The 19,438-nt window shown below is 47.4% G+C and overlaps 1 long non-coding RNA gene across 1 annotated transcript; it reads left to right on the forward strand.

Moving 5' to 3' along the window:
• Positions 1–7,921: 7,921 nt before the first annotated feature.
• On the forward strand, positions 7,922–18,492 carry LOC110342684. Its single transcript, XR_005872867.1, has 3 exons — positions 7,922–8,043; positions 16,354–16,444; positions 17,786–18,492. It is a non-coding gene; the product is annotated as an uncharacterized LOC110342684 (long non-coding RNA).
• The last annotated feature ends 946 nt before the right edge of the window (positions 18,493–19,438 follow it).

Genomic DNA, 19,438 nt, shown 5'->3' on the forward strand with positions numbered 1-19,438 from the left:
TGAGCAGGCATGTCACAAGTTTATGGCCTGCCTGGGTTGGACAAGTTCAAGTCCAGACTGGATGGTTTATCAAGTAAATTAAACAAAATCTAAGGAGGATAGGTATAGAGTGTGTATCTAACATGAAGAAGGTCCTGGGTTCAATTCCCAGTCCTGTCAAAAAAAAAAAAAGATGACTATTTACTTAAAACAATTTTTTGGAGCTGGAGAGATGGCTCAGTGGTTAAAAGCACTCACTGACTGCTCTTCCAAAGGACACGAGTTCCTGCATGGCTCACACGATCTGTAAGGTAGCCCCAAGGTATCTGATACCTTCTTCGGGCCTCCTTGCCACCTCCAAACACTCTCAAGCACACATACGGTATACGTGAATAATAATAATAAAAAAATAAGTTAAAGAATGATGTTTGGCCGGGCGTTGGTGGCGCACGCCTTTAATCCCAGCACTAGGGAGGCAGAGGCAGGCGGATCTCTGTGAGTTCGAGGCCAGCCTGGTCTACAAGAGCTAGTTCCAGGACAGCCTCCAAAAGCCTGGGAGAAACCCTGCCTCGAAAATCAAAAAAAAAAAAAAAAGATGTTTGTAAAAATGGGGACCCAGACCTGTGGGTGTTGGTGAATGTCGAGATGCCCGACTGCCTGAGACGCCAGGAGTGAGTGACAGTTGAGGCTCAGGCCCAAGCAACACATTCACATTGTCCCTCTAAGGCCCCGGAAGAGCATAAGAGCTAGAAGACAGGAGCAGAGCTATGCTGTGCCTTCCCCCAAGGCTTGACACAGCCGTTGCAGGCCCGAGTCCACACAGCGGTTACCGCCCTGGGCCTCACGTGGCCGTTCCTGTCCACAGTCAGTCAGGGGACAGGAAGGTACCCATCGGGCCCTATGCCTCACTGCAGGACTATCGGTTGTTGGTATTCTGGGAGAGGGGCAGTTACTGTCTTCAGTTGTATATCTACTTCTGAGCCCCCCGGGGCGTAATGGTTAACTCCAAAGCCCATGGTTCCACAGACGGCCCGGGTTAAACTCACTGGATCATCAAACAAAATGAATAGACATACATGTGAGACGTTTGTAGGGAAGATGGGCAGTGGTAGGGAGGGGGAGGGAGGGGGTGACAGTGGTCAGTACACACATGTGACATTGTCAAAGGACAAATTACTAAACATCATAACTTATTTTTTTAACACTAAAATAGTACAGGGGTGTAGTTCAGTGGTAGAACATTTACCTAGCATATATAAGGTTCCAGGTCCAATTCCCAGTAAAACATACACAGGCACACATGCACACACACGCTCGCTGGAGCGCCCGCACACTTGCGTTACTAAGAATGACCTCTGGCCGGGCGTTGGTGGCGCACACCTTTAATCCCAGCACTTGGGAGGCAGAGGCAGGCGGATCTCTGTGAGTTTGAGGCCAGCCTGGTCTACAAGAGCTAGTTCCAGGACAGCCTCCAAAGCCACAGAGAAGCCCTGTCTCGAAAAACCAAAAAAAAAAAAAAAAAAAAAGAAAGAAAGAAAAAGAATGACCTCTGACATGTATTTCAGAGTCCAGAGTGCTGGCCGTTACACAATGGAGCCCATATCTCTGACATATATTTCATGTCCACTTGTAGATATGTTGGGGCATGTGATACTCATTTTCTTCGTTATTTGCTAATACTTGCTAATAATGCCATGAATTTGTCATATCAAGTGGCATCACTTTGGACAGGTGTCAGAGTGAATCATGGTGCGGTTTTCTGGATTGGTTGGAACGACTGTATGTCGTTGACATGGGGAGGGCACTAGAGGTCACCTGTCAGTTGGGGTCAGGTCATCTGTGGCTCCGCAGTGTCTGGTAACTGCTGCATCCACCCAACACCCTTTTCTGATAAAACCCTGAAGTGAGAACTAGGAAGAGCACAGAGCTCCAAGTGGAGACCGGAACTAGGCAGGGTGGAGGGAGTGCGACAGCCAGGTATGTGGGGAGCTGAGGAGGGAGAAATTTCAGTTTGAGGCTATCCTGGGCTACGCAGAGTATTTCTCAAAATCTCTCTCTCTCTCTCTCTCTCTCTCTCTCTCTCTCTCTCTCTCTCTCTCTCTCTCTCAAACACACACACACACACGCACACACACACACACACACACACACACACACACGCACGCACACGCACACCGGAGACAGAGACAGAGAGACGTCCTGGCTTCTATACCCCGCCACATAAACCAAGTATGGTGATGTCTACCTGTGATCCCAGCCCTCAGGAAGTAGAGGCGGGAGACTAGAGAGTCAGAGCATCCTCAGCTACATCAGCTACTTGTCTCAAATAAATTAAAAACAAAGTGAGCCAGGCAAGGGTGACACTGTATGTATGATGTCTGTATGTATGTAAATGTTTGTTTTCTCATTTATATTTGCATGTGTCTTGGAGTGGTGTGTGTGTGTGTGTGTGTGTGTGTGTGTGTACGGAAGCTCAAAACTGACCTTGACTGATGCCCACTTTATTTATTGAGGGGTCTCTTGTTGAACCTGGAGCTGGTGGCCACAGGCAGCTTGTCCCATGGCTCCCCTGCCTCTCTGCCTTCTGAATATTGGAATTACAGGTGCCTGCCACACATGCCCAGTGAAAAGGAACTCCAGACCTCACACTGGCAAAGCAAGGGCTTTGCCCATGAGCCACCTCCCCAACCCCCCAAGGCTGACATTTTAAGGAGAAAACAAAAGAGACAACAGGACTTGGGGACTATTATCTCCAAGAAGCAGCGGGAGCACCCAGGATCGCTGAAGGGGAGGAGGAGGCACAGGTTGCTCTTGTTGCATGAGACAGGAAGATGGAGCTTTGTGGACGACCGTGACAGAGGCACCACCTCAGCCTGGGGAATTGTTATCACCAGTGTGGTCCAGACCAGCTTGCCGCTGTCATCTGGGACCTTGACCTCTAGGTGTGTGTGTGTGTGTGTGTGTGTGTGTGTTTGCTCAGTGGAAGCCTGGAGCTGCCCAGAGCCTCACCCCTTGGAGTGTGACCTGTCCTCTGGCTGCTGCTGTTTGGATTTATGTCCCCTGGTGTCCATGTCAGCGTGGCAGCAGGCATTAGCTCTGCTCTGTTGGAGAATAAAGGTCGTGTATGTACGTGCTCTCTCCCAAGTGAGCTGCGATTATCTTCCACTCCTAGGACTCTGTCACTCACCTCAGCCCCGTTCACTCCACCCAGTGAGCTATCTGCCGCCTGCGCTCAACTGTGAAGTCACCGCATCCGTTTCACTTCTGGAGGCTTGGCACGCGGCCTTAGAGATGATTTCTGTCTTGAAAAGGGTCCAAAAACTCGGGAGACCAAACTCTCAGGTGATCCTCCAAAATGCATAGGGAGACACACCCATTCCCAAATGTTTGTCACTGGGCTGCAGTGGTAAGTCCCTCCAGGTCAGCACTAGGGATGAGCAGAGGGCCAGAGGGTGAGACAATTCAACACATTAAACCTCAAGCAGAAATCAAGAGGAAAAGCAGAGATTTTGGCTGCTTCTTCATTTTTTTAAACATTTTATTTTAATATTTTGCCAGGCCAAGCATTGAACCTGGGGCCTTTGGGATGCTAGGCAGGCGCTGGGAGTTTGGTTTCTCAATCTAAGTTGAGTTAAATTCCTGGCTAGAGGGCGGCCCCCCTGGCCTCTAGCTCTGAGCAGCAGCTCACAGGAAAGGGCTGTAAATCCAAGGAGACCGGGCACTTGTCCTGCAGTCAACACTTGTCACCCTTTCCACGAGGGAATGAGCTGCAGTCAGGAAGGATGGAAAAATAAGAATCCCTTAAAATTCCTTGTTGTAAACACTCATCTCAGCAAGTACTTGCTGAGCCTTTGCTGCGGTCTGAGATGGCTGGGAAGACACTGTCCTTCGAGGTTTGCACGGGGAGCATCGGCAGTCGTCTGGGGATGAGGGATGCAGCCTCAGAGACGAAGCCGTCTCAAACGGGCACCTTGTTGACAATGCCGAGTGTGTTCTCCCCTTGGAGTAATTGTGATTTGTATCGAGCATCAAATGCTAGAGGTATATAAAGTCATGGTTCTCATTAGCTTTTAGGGTCTCACAGTCCGAAGGCTAAAGAGATGGGTCAGTGGTTAAGAGCAGTGGCTGCTCTTGCTGAGGTCCTGGGTTCAGTTCCCAGCACGCACATGGTGGCTCACAGCCATCTCTAACTCCAGTTCTGGGGGAAGCCAATGTCCTCTTCTGACTTTCACAGGCACCGGGCATGCTTGCAGAGCACTGACATCCACACAGGCAAAACAATCATAAAATAAATCTGAAAACAAGAATCTGCACGGTTCTCATACCAGGTCTCACGACTTGTTGTATCCCTGACCATGACAATCTTATGATGTAGTTTTAGCATCCTCATTTTTAAAAAAGTAGGTTTCTGTCCCAAAGCAATAAAGAGAAACCCTGTCTCGGAAAAAAATTATTTATTTAAAAAATTTTTGCTTGTTTTGTGTTTTTTGCTTTTTGTTTTTTCAAGCAGGGTTTCCCCTGTGTATCTTTGGAGGCTGTCCCGGAACTAGCTTTTGTAGACCAGGCTAGTCTCAAACTCATAGAGATCGGCCTGCCCCTGCCTCCCGAGTGCTGGGATTAAAGGCGTGTGCCACCACCACTTGGCTTACTTATTGGATTTTTAAAAATGCTTTATGTAAAAGCATTATGGTTCACATAGTGAATAACACCACAGTGGGATGATTTTAAACAGATTTAAAGAGAACAATTTCAGATTGTAAAGCTTGGTGGGAATAGAGATGAATGCAGCCAAATGGAAGTCAGTTTGGAGGTTCCTCAATAAAAAGGAAAAGTAGACCTGTCATATGACCCGACTCTACTACTCCTGGGTGTATACTCAAAGTGTCCGGGACTGCCCCATAGAGATATTTGCACATCCATGTTTATTGCTGCTTTATTTATGATAGCAAGGAAATGGAAGCAGCCTAGATGTCTGGCCGCAGATGGCTGGCAGATGCATAAAACAGACTGTCATCCAGAACAAAAGAAATAGGAGATTTGCAGGAAAATGGACAGATCTTGGAAGTGTAACATCAAGCAAGCTGACAAACTCAGAAAAAAAAAGCTGAGTGTTTGAACTCCTATGTGGGTCCTAGTCTGTGGTGTATGCGTATATGTGTGTGTGGGGGGATATAAGAGGTACAGATACATGTACAGTCTAAGTGTGTGTGTGTGTGTAAACAGTACAGATGCATACACAATCTAAGTATACGCGTGTGTGTGTATAAACAGTACAGATGCATACACAGTCTAAGTATACGCGTGTGTGTGTATAAACAGTACAGATGCATACACAGTCTAAGTATACGTGTGTGTGTAAACAGGTACAGATGCACACAGTCTAAGTATACATGTGTGTGTAAACAGGTATAGATGCACACAGTCTAAGTATACATGTGTGTGTAAACAGGTATAGATGCACACAGTCTAAGTATACATGTGTGTGTAAACAGGTATAGATGCATACACAGTCTAAGTATAAATGTGTGTGTGTGTGTGTAAACAGTACAGATGCACACAGTCTAAGTATACGTGTGTGTGTGTGTGTGTGTAAACAATACAGATGCACACAGTCTAAGACATATGCAGGAGACCACGGGACAGCAGTATCAAGTATGAGGAGAGACTGTAGTGCAGGCAAAAGGACACTGAGTTGAATTATTCCTGCTTGCTTCAACTCTGTCACTGTTTTCTCTATTTGTAGTGGAAATGTGAGTTCAGCCTTCTGGGTGTTGAGGTAGTAAGAACTACTCTTTTTTTATTTTTTATTTTTTGGTTTTTCGAGACAAGTTTCTCTGTATTGTTTTGGAGCCTGTCCTGGAACTTGCTCCTGTAGACCAGGCTGGTCTCAAACTCACAGAGATCCGCCTGCCTCTGCCTCTGCCTCCCGAGTGCTGGGATTAAAGGCATGTGCCACCAACACCTGACTAAGAACTACTTTTACATTTCGGAAGAATCTGCTGTGGCATTTTTTTTCATGGCAGCGATCAGGAAACTTGGGCTCTCTTTTTAATTTCCTTTGACCATCAGTGTACTGGGAAGCGAATGGCAAGCCACTGAATGTATTTGTCACACTGACCCACTTAGAAAAGGCACCGCCACCTTACAGGTGAGGGAACCGATTCAGAGAGGTCGAACGACTTCCTCTGCCTCATTCTGGCAAGTGATAAAATGGGGATTGAAACCCTCGGTTTTCGGCTGGGAGTTCACCTCCTTCAGGGTTGTGCTGGGGCGTCTTTCGGTCTGTGGGAAATCCCACGTGTCCTCTAAAGTGGGGTCCAAAATTCTCTGGACGTGGGTTTGGAAAGACGGCTCCGCAGTTCAGAGTACCAGCTACTCTTGTAGAGAACTTGGGTTTGGGTCCCAGCACCCACATGGCAGCTCACAGCCACCCACGACTCTAGGTCCAGAACATCTAAAGCCCTCTTTTGACTCCTTGGTGCACATTCCCATTTCAGGGTTTAATGTCCAATGACATGATCTCGAGTAACACCGTGGGAAAATCTCGGGAAATTTTCACAGGAAATTGTAATTCATAACATTTACATGGTCCAGTTAATGTTTATTTAAATTTCAGTTTTCCAGGTACTAATAAAAATTGCCTCCAAACTTCTCCTGAACTGTCTTTATACATTCATAAAACAATTCTCAGCGCTTCAATATTAGTTTTATCTGTGTCCACCGTCTCCAAGTTTTCCAGTTAAATGGCTGTGTTTTATCTCTGATACTAGTGTCCTGGCTCTTGGACCTGGATATCGACCTGAGGTTAGTCTGAGTTAATGATTAAAATCTCACGGTGGACATTATTCTTTGTTGCTTGGAAGTATTCTGGGTCATCATTTTCTTCATCCGTGTAACACTGATTCTGAAACAACACAGACTGAGCACTAGAAAAACCCCACCTGTCATTGTTGGTTTCAGACCATGAGTAGCCTTGTAGTGCTCTCTGCGTGTGCATCTAGCCCCCTCTTTACTGGTAACTGTGCTTATCTTAAAATAAAAAAAACAGTTTATTTATTTTTAATTATGTGTGTGTGGGTGCATGTGCTTACATACAGGGTCCCTCAGAAGCCAGAGGTGTGGGATCTCCTAGAGCTGGAGTTACACGTGTCGGACTGCCTGACATGGGCGCTGGGAACCGAACACAGGTCCTTTGTAAGAGCCGCCTGGGCTCTTAAGTGCGGAGCCGTCAATCTAGCTGCTTCTCGCTTCTTTTTCCTCAGCAGTGACATGCTCAGCCCACTGTGCTGTCCCCGAGCACTCCTTTTGCTGTTTATTTAGTTACAAAGGCTGGCCTAAGTTTCCAGTCCTCATACCTCAACCTCCTGAGTAGCTGCCATGACAGGCAGACACCATTAAGGGTAGCTTTTGTGAGCAGTTTGATACCCAAGGCCACTCTGTCCTTTATCAGGTCATTCGGCCACAGAGCCTGTTTACAAGGCTCCAGAAACAAGTTTCTATTAAGGATGGTTCTGTGTTTTTGTCTGTTGCCTTTTTGGACTCTCTCTCTTTCTGCATAAATCTTTTTTGTCATCTAGATTCTTATGATTCATTCAAAAGAAATTTAGAGGCCAGACTGGCCTTTAAGCAAACGTTTCTAGCAGGCTGACCTATTTTAATGTCGCTTTAAGGTTACTCCAGGCTGGTGAATAAGAACATATTCACGGGCAGCTAAGTCCTCAGCTGTCGATTCCTAAAAGACGACTCAGACTTCTGGAGATCTGAAGTGTTTTTTTTTTTTTCCTTCAATGATTCAGAATCAGTTTTGCAACATGAAAGCTGCCTGTGAGTCATGTTTATGGATGGGCTGTATTTCCTTAGAACAGGCCTCACTTCCTTATGGCTTTAATTCAGCTCTCTGAAGGCTGCCATCCACCCCCCCACCCCCACCCTGCCCCCCATGCTTGAAGGAGGATACCCAGCTCCCTGGACCTTGGCTTTGCCACCAGCTTCTGGAAGAGCTGGGACTAGAGACAGGTTCTGTGAGGCCTTCCTGACCTGGGCTTAGAATTCACAATGGAGTGGGTAAGTTGTTTTCCAAGGCATGGAAAGAAAAATCCTCTCTAAGAATATCAGGGCTACTTTCTAAGTTCTAAACCCTTCTTCCGGGTCCTGTGCGAGCTCCAGGTGCCATCTGTGAGTGGCTGGGCAGCAGACCTCACCCTCCTCAGAATGCATTCAAACGGGACAAAGCAACACACACCTTTGGCTATTTGTGGTGGGGCGGGGGAGCTCAGTGGATGTACGTTGCCAAGGTTTGGAGAAGAGAGAGAGAAAAGCCCCTCTTCAGGTCTAGACAGACCATTTACAGTATTTCTGGTTTCCTTTTTTCTGATCAGGAAATTAGATCAACAGCCTTATAGGGAAAAGTTCATTTGGGTCACAGGTGGGGCCCTTGTTAGGTGTCGACTACTTCATCCATATTAGGTAACAGGAACTGCCTGAAAGGCATTTATTTTTCATTCTGTGTCATTCAACCATAAATGACTCAGTTCTGATACTATTTACCAAGCTCAGGCTGAACTCACCAGGGAGGCAGCTGTAAGAGTCTCTGTAACTCAGTCTCTGCAGGGCGCGGGGTATGAGGAGGCTGCCGGGGCCAGAGGGGCTCCTTTTCATTTCCTGAGACTCATGTCCCGGGGCCCAAACGCTTCAGTGCTCAAATAGTGTGGTCATAATCAAAGGGATTTTACTGTCACTAGGTAAAGCTCCTTCACGCTCAGGGGGATCTCACAAAGTCAGCCTGGAAACCACACAGACCAAAGAAGCTAATTAGTAACAGCCACAATCTCGGAACTGCAACACTTACACATTAGTCTAACATTCTGGACGCCAGGACATCTCATTGTTGGCTCTCTTTTAAGTAGGCTTTGCTTTTTGGGTGACTTTAAATTCATGACAACATTGAATGGCAAGTGTGGGGTTCCCCAGCACCCAGCCCCCTTCTCCAGGCACAGCTCCCCACTATCAATATCTGCTACCTTTGTCACAGTTGATAGACTTACAGTCATGCCACTGTCACCCAAAGTCCATAGTTTACCTGAAGGTTTACTCTTACTCTGTACACTCTGTGAGTGCTGAACAATGTGAGAAGACCCAGGGCTCCATTAAGGCATCACAAATCAGTCTGACTGCCTACAACCCCTCTCCTCTGCACTGACATACTCAAGAGACTGGAGGTCTTTGTTTCAAAGCAATTATCTACATGTGAGCTAAAGCCAAAAGCTTAAACAAAAATCTAAGTGTTGAGCTCAAATCCTGGCTGTTAAAAATCAGTAACATTTTACTTAAAAGTGTAAACAGTAAAAGTATCGACACTGATGTTAGGATTTAATGAATTCAGAAGACACATTTGACATTTACCTTTGCAGTTGCCATGGAAAGAAATTTATTGGTTAAATAAATCAAACACTTTAAGTTTTTAGCCAAGGGACAGGAGAAACTTCTCCCCAACACTCTGCTACCTGGAACAGCTAAAATTAAGCAAAACAACAACAAAGGGACTGAAAAATCTCCAAGAGGCAGGACAATAAATCATCCTGGATAACCCAAGGCAAGGAAAAAGTCACAATGTAAACAAGAATGTATTTTGAATGGAGTGAAAGTGAAATCAGACTATCAAAATACATGCTACAAGGCTAAAGGCATCCTTAGATTTTGGGAGCTGGAGAGATGGCTCAGCCGTTAAAGGCGCTTCTGCCCTTCCAGAGGATCCCACTTCAGTTCCCAGGAAGCCGACAGCCAACTGTCACTCCAGTTCCAGGGAATCTGACATCTTCCGGCTTCAAGGGCAGCTGTACACATGTGGCAAATGCCCACATAGAGACACAAATATACTTGATTTAAAATAAAATAAATCTTTAAAAAATTCTTTATTAAGAAAGAGGTCTAGGACATGGCTTAGTGGTGGAGCTCTTGCCCGGCACTTCAAGACCCCGAGTTTGACCCCAGCACTCCCCTCCAGGAGAAAAGATCCACCACGCAGACAGGCTTCATTGGAGAAGCCTGTGTGTTGAGTTTGTTTCTTCTGCAGTTAGTATTGGGTTTTAATTGCCATTACAGCAATTAGGCAGAGGACTGAGGAGACAATGAACTCCAGTGGGCTTTTCTCTCCTGCATGGATTAACACCATCGTCGGTGCAGGATTTGGCTCCCTTTTTCACTCCAGCTCATCCTGGGCTTGTCTTTTCCTCATGTGATGCCTTCTTCTGTGTTGTGATTCAGTCGGAAGGCTTTGTCTGGTGCTGGTCTCTGGATCTTGGACTCCTCGGCCTCCAGAGCTGTGAGTCAGTGCATTTCTGTTCATTGTAGGTCTCAACCTGTGATGCTGTTACAGCAATACGAAATGTCCACAGACAGAAAATCACGTTTTTAATTCTCCTCTATGTGTGTGTGCGTGTGGAATATCAGATCCCCTGTAGCTGGAGTTACAGGCAGTTGTGGGTCACCTGATGCGAGTGTTGGGAATCAAACTCGGGTCCTCTGCAGGAACAGTGCATGTTCTTAATTGCTGAGCCGTCTCTCCAGCTTAGGACATAATTTTATCAAGCATATAGGTAAGAAATGTTACCATGTCCACACAGTTTTAAAGTTTTCAGAAAATAGATTTCCAACTATTGTCATGAGGCTGTGTTCTTCTGATGCCTAAAAAAACAAAAAACAAAAAATTCACTATAAATAAATAAACAAAATGGCGAGCCACTATCATCGATGTAGGGCCTTTAAGAGTGCATTAGCAAACCCAAACTCACTTCACATCAGAGGCTAGCACCTTTAGAAGTAGGGTTTGCTGCAGAATCCAAAGTTGGTTTCAGGTTTCAAAATCTCTCAGTATAGGTAGACGTGGTGATACACACATGTAAGGCCAGCCCTCGGGAGGCGGTGGCAGGAGGATCATGATTACAAGGCCAACCTGGGCTACAGAAGGAGATCCAGGCTCAGAAGAAAGAATCGAGTGGAAACTCATAGAAGGGAACAACTCGATATCTGTGTGAGCAGTCTCTAAAACAGCCTCCAGTCTGAGTCCTCCGGAGGGCTCGTAGGACTCAGCATGTATATATTCAGAGGCATGGCTGGGAGTTAGCACAGCGAAGGGCATAATGCAACACCAGCAAAGCTAAAATCTGTGTGGTCCACTTTCAAAGGCCATGTGCCGTGCTTAGTCCATCCAAGACATGTGACGTGAGAAATGTTGTCTATCAAGAAAGCAGAGAAGTCAGAGTGCAGGGTTCTGACCTGGGCTGACCACACAGACAACCTCTGCACAGTACACACCCAAGGTCCAGACTCCTGGCAGGAGAGGAGCCGGTGCTCAGCACAGGATATATTATTGGTGCAGGCAGTCTAGGCACAACGAACCAGTCTTACCAATCCTGGAGATGGTGGAAACGCTCCTGCAATCTAAGTCCCCAGAGGCTCCCTGAGGGCAGCCTTGCAGCTGGACTTTCAGCCCAGCTGTGTCTGCTCTGATACACAGAGCTCAGCAGATGTGCCCATCTTCAGCACACCTCTGCCAAGCAAACAAACATGACAATACTCATTTCCCATTCATAAACTTTCAGTAAACTTGGAATAGAAGGAAAGTTCCTTGACTTGAGAAAGGACATTTGTAAAAGGCAAAAATCAAAACTACAGCTAGCCATATTCTTCATGGTGAGACCTCAAGTGCTCTTGCCTGAGGTTGGACGCGCCAAGGTTGTTCACGCCTGCCTTTCCTCCTCAAGTTGTCCTGGAGACCTTAACTCACTCCATAGTCCAAGAATAGAAGACATATGCATTAATTAGATGTTTTGTTGATGTGACAAAATGTCTGATAGATTATTGTGTGTGTGTGTGCATGTGTGTGAGCTAGTGTATATGTATGTGTGTGTGTTAGTGTATATGTATGTGTGTGTTAGTGTATATGTGTGTGTAGGTATATGGAAGACAAGTTTACCCTGAGTGTTGTTCCTCAGTAGTTTTTTTGAGGCAGGTCTCTTCCTGAGCCCTGGGGACACACAATAATTAGGTTAGCCTGGCTGGCTATCTGTCCATCTGTCTGTCTATCTATCTATCTATTTATCTATCTATCGTCTATCTTATTTTCTATCATCTATTATCTATCAATCTATCATTTATCTATAAAGCTATCATCTATCCATCCATCCATCATCTATCTCATATCCCTGGCTATATCAGGGATCCTTCTGTCTCCAGATCTCCAGCCCTGGGGTTATAAGTATGTGCTGTCACACATGGACTCTGGAAATCAAGCGGAGGTCCCCATGCAAGCTCTTTCCTTACTGAGCTCTCTCTAAGCCCAGAAGGCAACTGAGGAAGACACCCAGAGTTAAATTCTGGCTTCTACATGAATGCACATGTACACACATGTAGCACGTGCGTGTGTGTGTGCGCGCGCACACACACACACACACACACATTTTCCCATTCACCCAGAGTTTAAACTGGCTACTGAATAAGCAAGTCCAGGGGCTGGGAAGGAAGCATGTTAGGTGAGGAGAATTCCTGCCGTTGGAAGGAGAAACAGAAAGAAACCCTTTCACTGGGAGACAAGGGAAAGTCAGAGCAGACTATACTAGGACTAAGACGTTGCCCGGGGCCCTTGGGTAAATAGTGAGCTGTGCTCTCTGCATTCAGCTCAGATCCCTTTTCAGACACAGCTTGGTGTGCCTGAAATGACACCTTGGCCTGCAGTGGAAACATGTCCCAAATCACCTGGCAGACAGGCGTCCCAGCAGTGAGTAATCACTGTCGGCTGACCATACAGACACGCAGAAGACAAGTGCTTCGTTAATTGTTTGAAGTCAGTGATGCCAAGGATGGAGTCTGTTGTTACTGCTTACCGAGGCCTCACACCGTGCCAAATTCTTGTCCCAGTCACCACACAGGAGAGCGTTGAGCAGCAGCGATGTGGCCCCAGTGGCTTAATATTTGGCTGGCAGCGAGGGCGCATGAGTGTCTAGACAAATGCTGTGTGAGTGAGCATCATGTGGCCGAGCTCAGGGAGCGTGTATTTAAGGACATGTTGTGTAAACTGCAGTTAGGAGGCAGGTGAGTCTGAGAGGTTAGAAGGAGAGCCAGGAACCAGAGCAGCCAAGCTGAGTAGATCCCCGGGGACCTTACGTGGGGGGCTGGAGACAAATCCTGACGGTGTGTCTTCCAAGGGGTCTGTGATGAGTGAAAGAACAAACTCACCCAATCCTCTGTTCTCCTGCCCCTCGGGACAAAGTGACCTGTTTCAATGAGAGCTTTTTTGACCAAGACCCCCGGGCCCTAGAGCAGAGTTGTCTCAACTGTGATTCCAGTGTGGGTCCTAGAGAAAAACACCCACTACTAATGAGAGGCATCTAGTCCAGGGTCCAGGTCCTGGGATGAAGCCAAGAAAGAGGAGGATGGGTTTTTTGTACACTAGTGGTCTAATCTTGTGTGTGTGAGTGTATGGAGGTCAGGGGACAGGCTCATACGCTCACCCTGGTCTCCCACTTTGTTTGAGAGAGTGTCTGTTTGCCACTGCAGACTCCAGGCTAGCTGGCCCCCATTCTCCCAGAATTCCCAACTCCACCTCCCACTTAACTGCAGGCATGCTGGGATTACAGGTATGTGCTACTATGACTGGCTTCTCATGGGCCCCGGGATCTGGACTGAGGTCCTCGTGTCGTGTAGCAGGCACTTTTGCCTACTGAGTCATCTCCTCACCCCAGAAAAATGTTTCTAGGATCCCCCCCCCATTTAGAATCAAATGGGTCTGTTACTTAAGGGAAAATACACAGACTTTAAAATTGTAGATTCTCTTCTTGACTCACTCATACACTATTATTGAGGAAAAAAATGAACTATATTGTTACAAAATGAAAGAGTTCCGAAAATCCTTTATTACCAGAATCGGTCAAACGTGTTCCACATTGCTGACACAGCCTTCTGTAGCTCAGGCCAGCAGCTCTGACCATGGCTGGTGAGACCTGCTCCTGCCGACCTTCTCAGGCTCTTAGCCCAAACATCGCATGTAGCTTAAAGTAAGACATTTAATGACGGCCACAAAATGTAATAGTACTTTAACATATTACATACAATAAACGCAACTGTAATGCATGCATCCATGACACACACATGAGGATTAGAAACCTGCTGTCATCGGGGGGATAGTAACATATTTATAGTTAAACACCGAGGCCATGCCGTGTGCCAAGCACAGTGCAGGAGGCTGGCACAGAGGGGTTAGCCCTCTAATAAAAACGACATAATGACAAGTGACGCCGAGGACGTGGGAAAATGAGCACCTCCAACCCTGCTGGTGGCTTTGCCAAATGGTGCCACTGCAGTTAAGAGTGGAGTTACCATGTGACCCAGTAAGTCTGCCACCAGGAGTTACTCAAGGAAAAACAAAAGCACACGTCCACAAAAGATTAGTCACAAAAGCTCACCCCCACCCTCGCCATGCGGCTGATAGACAGACAGATAGTAAAATGAGGTCTGTCCACACGGCAGGGCGCAGCTTGCCAGTTCGGGGCTGATGCAGGTTGTGCTATGGCTGGGACATCTGCGTCCCCTCAAGACTCGCACAGCAACCCCTAATTCCCAGTGCACAGCGTGAGATGATGGGGGTTTAGCCAGTGAGTAGGGCATGAAGGTGGAGTGACCGAGAGTGGAACTGGCAACCTTACAAGAGAGACATCCTCCACCCAGTGGTACCCATCTGTAATCTCAGCACTTGGGAGACCCAGCCAGGTGAGCCAGGGTTACCGACTGAGGCTCTGTCTCAGAACACCCAAAACAAAGGAGGGGGGTTGGGGGTAGGAGACTCTCAGACATCCCTTCCCTCTTCTGCCACACAAGCACACAGCAGGAGCATGTGACCAGCGAGTGGCTCCACAGCAGGCGCTGGAGCTGCTGGCATCTCGATTTGGGGCTCTCTCGGCACCCATAGCTATGAGAAGTGCAGTTGAGAGGAAGAGGCCCCAGGAGCCAGGCGTGGCGGTGCACGCCTGGAAACCCAGCACTCGGTAGACACGGGAATGGGGAGTTTGAGGCCAGCCTACATCACAAGACGCACTGCCTCAACACATGAACAAGTGTTTGTTGCTTGCAAATTGCCCGGTCAGAGCTATTTGTCATAGAAATCATATGCTCAGTGTGGGAGGCTCTTGCAGACACAGCAAGGGAAGACGAGGCCAATCACAGGACACATCGAGGGCGAGAAGCTGATCACAAATGGCCGTCTCCTGTGGGACTCACACGCGTGGGTCCAGAACCAAGGAAATGCACACAGGTAGCAGATTCAAGGTTTCTGTGCACTGGGTGGGGGGAGACTGAAAATAGATATGGATTTCTTTTTAGGGTCATGAAAATGTCCTAAAAGTCCATGAACATACAGAAAGGCTTTATGTTGTACACATCCACTGTGGCATGTGAATTATACCTTAATGTAATTAGTGAGCAAACTGTGTGCTGGACAAACTGTGTGCATTCGCAACTATGAATCATATGCAAAACCCTGGGTTTGATTTCTGGTATGATCAAAAAGAAAATAAATTTAGAAACACATTTTTAAAATGACTAAATAGTGACTTCGGATGTAGTTCAGGTGGTACTCGCATACAGTGTACAAAGCCCTGAGTTCCATTCCCAGTACCACACAAATGGGGTGTGATAGTATAGAGACCTCAAATCCCAGAACTCAGGAGGCAGAGGCAGGAGGATCAGAAATTCAAGATCATCTTGGCTACACAACAACTTTGAGATCAATCTGGCCTACATGAGACTCTACTGGGAAAAATGTAAATAAAACAAAAAGGGCCGCCTTGTTAGAGATAACTGGGACTAGAACAGTAAAGGCAGAGGATATGAAGCAGTGTCTTTGCATACTGCAAGGGAATGATGTCCATGCACAACTGTCCACCCCACACACCACGCACACATGCACACACCGAGAGAAGAGACACACCCCATGTACACACACTGCACACACACTCACACTCAGAGAGAAAGAGACTACACACATACACCATGCACACGTACTCACACTCAGAGAGAAAGAGACTACACACATATACCATGCACAAACACTCACAGCATAGAGAAAATAGAGACACCCCACATACACACCACGCATACACATTCACAAAGAGAGGACACACACACACACACAAATGACAAGTATCAAATTATACCCCTAAGTATGTAAAAGAATGAAGTATCAAATTTAAGAAGTGACCTAATAGCCTAAAAGTCATGGATTGGGAAGATGGCTCCGTAGGTAAGAACACTTGCTCTTGCAGAAGTCCTAGGTTAGGTTTCCGGCACCGACAGAGAAGCTCATAACTGTAACTCTGGTTCCAGGGGAAACAATGCCCTTGTCTGACCTCCTCAGGAACCACGCATGGACGCGATGCACATACACACGTGCAGGCGAAACACTCACGGGCGTAAGGTAAATTTAAAAAACAAAAACCATGGCGTTGGAACTGAAGGCTGTTACTAACGCAGCTAAATAAAATTTTAGTGGTACTTCCAAGTAGCTAGCGGAGCATCCCGCAAGACAAGTTAGATTACGGCTTCAGGGTAAAAGCAAAGAAACAAGAGAAGGCTCAAAATAAGAACAAAAGCCAAGCCGGGCGTTGGTGGCGCACACGGCTTTAATCCCAGCACTCGGAAGGCAGAAGCAGGTGTATCTCTGTGAATTCAAGGGTAGCCTGGTCTATAAAGTAAGCAACAGGCCACCCAGGGCTACATAGTGAGACCCTGTCTCCAAAACAAAACAAAGAAAGGCCCCAGGTAGAGTACTCATTTTCAGTTGCTACGTAGTGATTTCAATAGGGACTGGTTAGTCCTTACTTGGAGGGGGCAGATCTGCAGACTTGGGAGCCTGTTCAGGGTCTCCCACGGCAGATATCAAGATGCCTATGAGCTTGAGTTTCTGTCTAGAGGCTCTAGAGGAAAATCCACTTCTAAACTCTTTTTTAAAAATGTTATTAATTTTTTTCTGGGAGGTGGGAGTGTGTGGGTGTCAAGGTGTGCACAGGAGACCAGAGAATAGTGGGAGTTGGTTTTCTCCTTCCACCACGTGTGTCCTGGGGATTGAACTCAGGCTGTCAGGCTTGGCAGCAAGCACCTTTACCCGCCAAGCCCTCTCCTGGGCCCTTAAGCTCATTCTTGCTGACAAAATTCAGTTCCCTGGGCTGTAGGTCTGAGGTCCCGAGTTTCTTGCTGGCTGTCACTGGAAGCTGCCACATCCCTTGTCACAGGGCACACTCAATCCAGCCACAGAACTCAGAAAGACACAAGCTTTTTTTTTTTTTTTTGATTGCCCCGGTGTTCATGAAGCTCACAGAGCCCAGAGCATTGTCCTTTTTCTTTTTCTTTGTGCTCCTCCGGTGCTGGCTCGTGGTCCCCTAAAATGTAGTTTCTATGTTAAAAACAAAAACAAAGAAAACCCCCAGAACTCGGATAACTCTCAAAACGTCAGAAGGTGCCGCCATGCAGGCCACTTGGCCCCTGCTGACTGAGGTGAGCAGGGCCGCCTCTCCCAGCAGCCGTATTCTTCCCAGCTGTCCTGACGTCAGGCGCTGCCAAATGCTGCTGGCAACCCCCGGATCTGGAAAGCCCCTACCACAGAGCCAGATCTCACACCGCGCTCCTCTCATTTAAGAAAAGGGTACAGGAAGGGAGGGGCGGGGGGGGGGCTGCCTTCATTTTCATCACGACCCCGCTGTTATAGATGTTCTATTTGTCACTGATAGAAACTAAATAGGCCTTCTGCTTCATGTCACAGGGTTACTTTCCCTCAAACCAGAGAACGCCAAGGGGCTCTGCCGGAGAAGAGCTCGCCTTGCAAGCCCGAAGAGCCAAGTTTTACGCCCAGCACACGCACCAAAAGGCCAGGCCTCACGGCGGCACACACTGTAACCAGCACTGGTGAGGCAGAGGTGGGCAGATCCCCGGGGCTCACTGGCTAACCAGCTTGGTGTAATCAGGGAGCCCAGGCCGGTCAGAGAGCCCGTCTCAAAGACCAAAGAACAAGCACCAGAGAAGCAGTGGCCAAAGTTGACCTCCGGCCCCCACGCACAAAGGCCGCGTGTAGTTACACCAACACGTGCACACACCAACACGTGAGCACACCAACACGTGCACACCGCCACGGACTTGTGTGCGTTGGGCTTGGGAGGGCACCAGAAACCACACGTCTGCCTCTTGCGACGCGAAACCGCGAATCTCAAATACTGAGGATTTCCCTTTCCCATGGTCAACTGAACAGTTCGTTCTCTGAGCAGATGGAAGACGACGACATGGCAGAGGCGCCGAGTCATTGGAGCCCCCCCACTCTCCTGGTACGTGTGTAGGTGACAAACGAGAGCGCCTCAACATTTTCGACACGTGGTATTCTCTCCTTACCACAGCTATCAGCTTCTAAGCTTTCAGTTACCCAAAGCCAACAAACGTTCACGGAAAATTGCAGAAGTAAATAATTCACAAGTTTAAGTTGCGCGCTTTCTAAATGTCGCAGTGGAGGCTTGTTGCGCTGTGGCGCGGCTAGGGGGTCATTCCTGTTTCAGTGCGTCCACACTCTATCTGCTGCTCTCCCGTTAGCCACGGAGGCGCCATCTTGGATATCAGTTTGGCTGTCATGGCACTTTTGTTGGAGTAAACTCCTATTTAATCACGGCCCCCAACATGAGTAGTAATGCTTGGCAATGGGATAGCCAAGGAGAGCCCCATGAATTGCTTCCTATAAGAGTAGATGGACAGTGAGACATTTTCTGGGAGACTACATGTTTTTAACGTTTGCCCTAGCATATTGTTATCATTGTTTCTGTTGTAATTAATTACTGTGGTTAATACCTTACTGTGTCAAATTTATACGTTAAACTTAGTCACAGGCAAATATACACAGGAAAAAAAGGTGTATCTAAGTATATATCGAGTATTGTCCACAGTTGCTGGCATCCACCAGGAGTCTTGGCATGTATCCCCCGCCCCAATATTTTGTCCCAGGCTGAAGACACAGCTCAGTTGTAAAGTGCTGACTATGCAAGTATGAGGACCAGAGTTTGGGTCCCCAGAACTCCTGTAAACTCAGTGTGACCATGGGGACTAACCTGCAATTCTAGCCCTAGGAAGACAGCACAGAGAATCCGCAGAGTAAGCTGGCTAGCCAGACTTGCTGTACTGGCGAGCTCTGGGTTCAACCGAGAGACCTTGCCTCTGTGAATGGAGAACATTCAAGGAAGATCAGTATCGGCCTCTGGCCTCTTTGCACACACACAGGTTCATGCTCCCACAAGCATGTGGACACCACACACACACACACACACACACACACACACACACACACACACACACACCCCACACACACAGCTAGGAAACATTCTGTCCCGATGCTGTCATTGGATTTTTGCTCTCTAGGCTCCATTTTAAGGGCACGGAT

Source organism: Mesocricetus auratus, unplaced genomic scaffold (assembly GCF_017639785.1).
Source record: "Mesocricetus auratus isolate SY011 unplaced genomic scaffold, BCM_Maur_2.0 Super-Scaffold_100042, whole genome shotgun sequence".
Taxonomy (NCBI): Eukaryota; Metazoa; Chordata; class Mammalia; order Rodentia; family Cricetidae; genus Mesocricetus; species Mesocricetus auratus.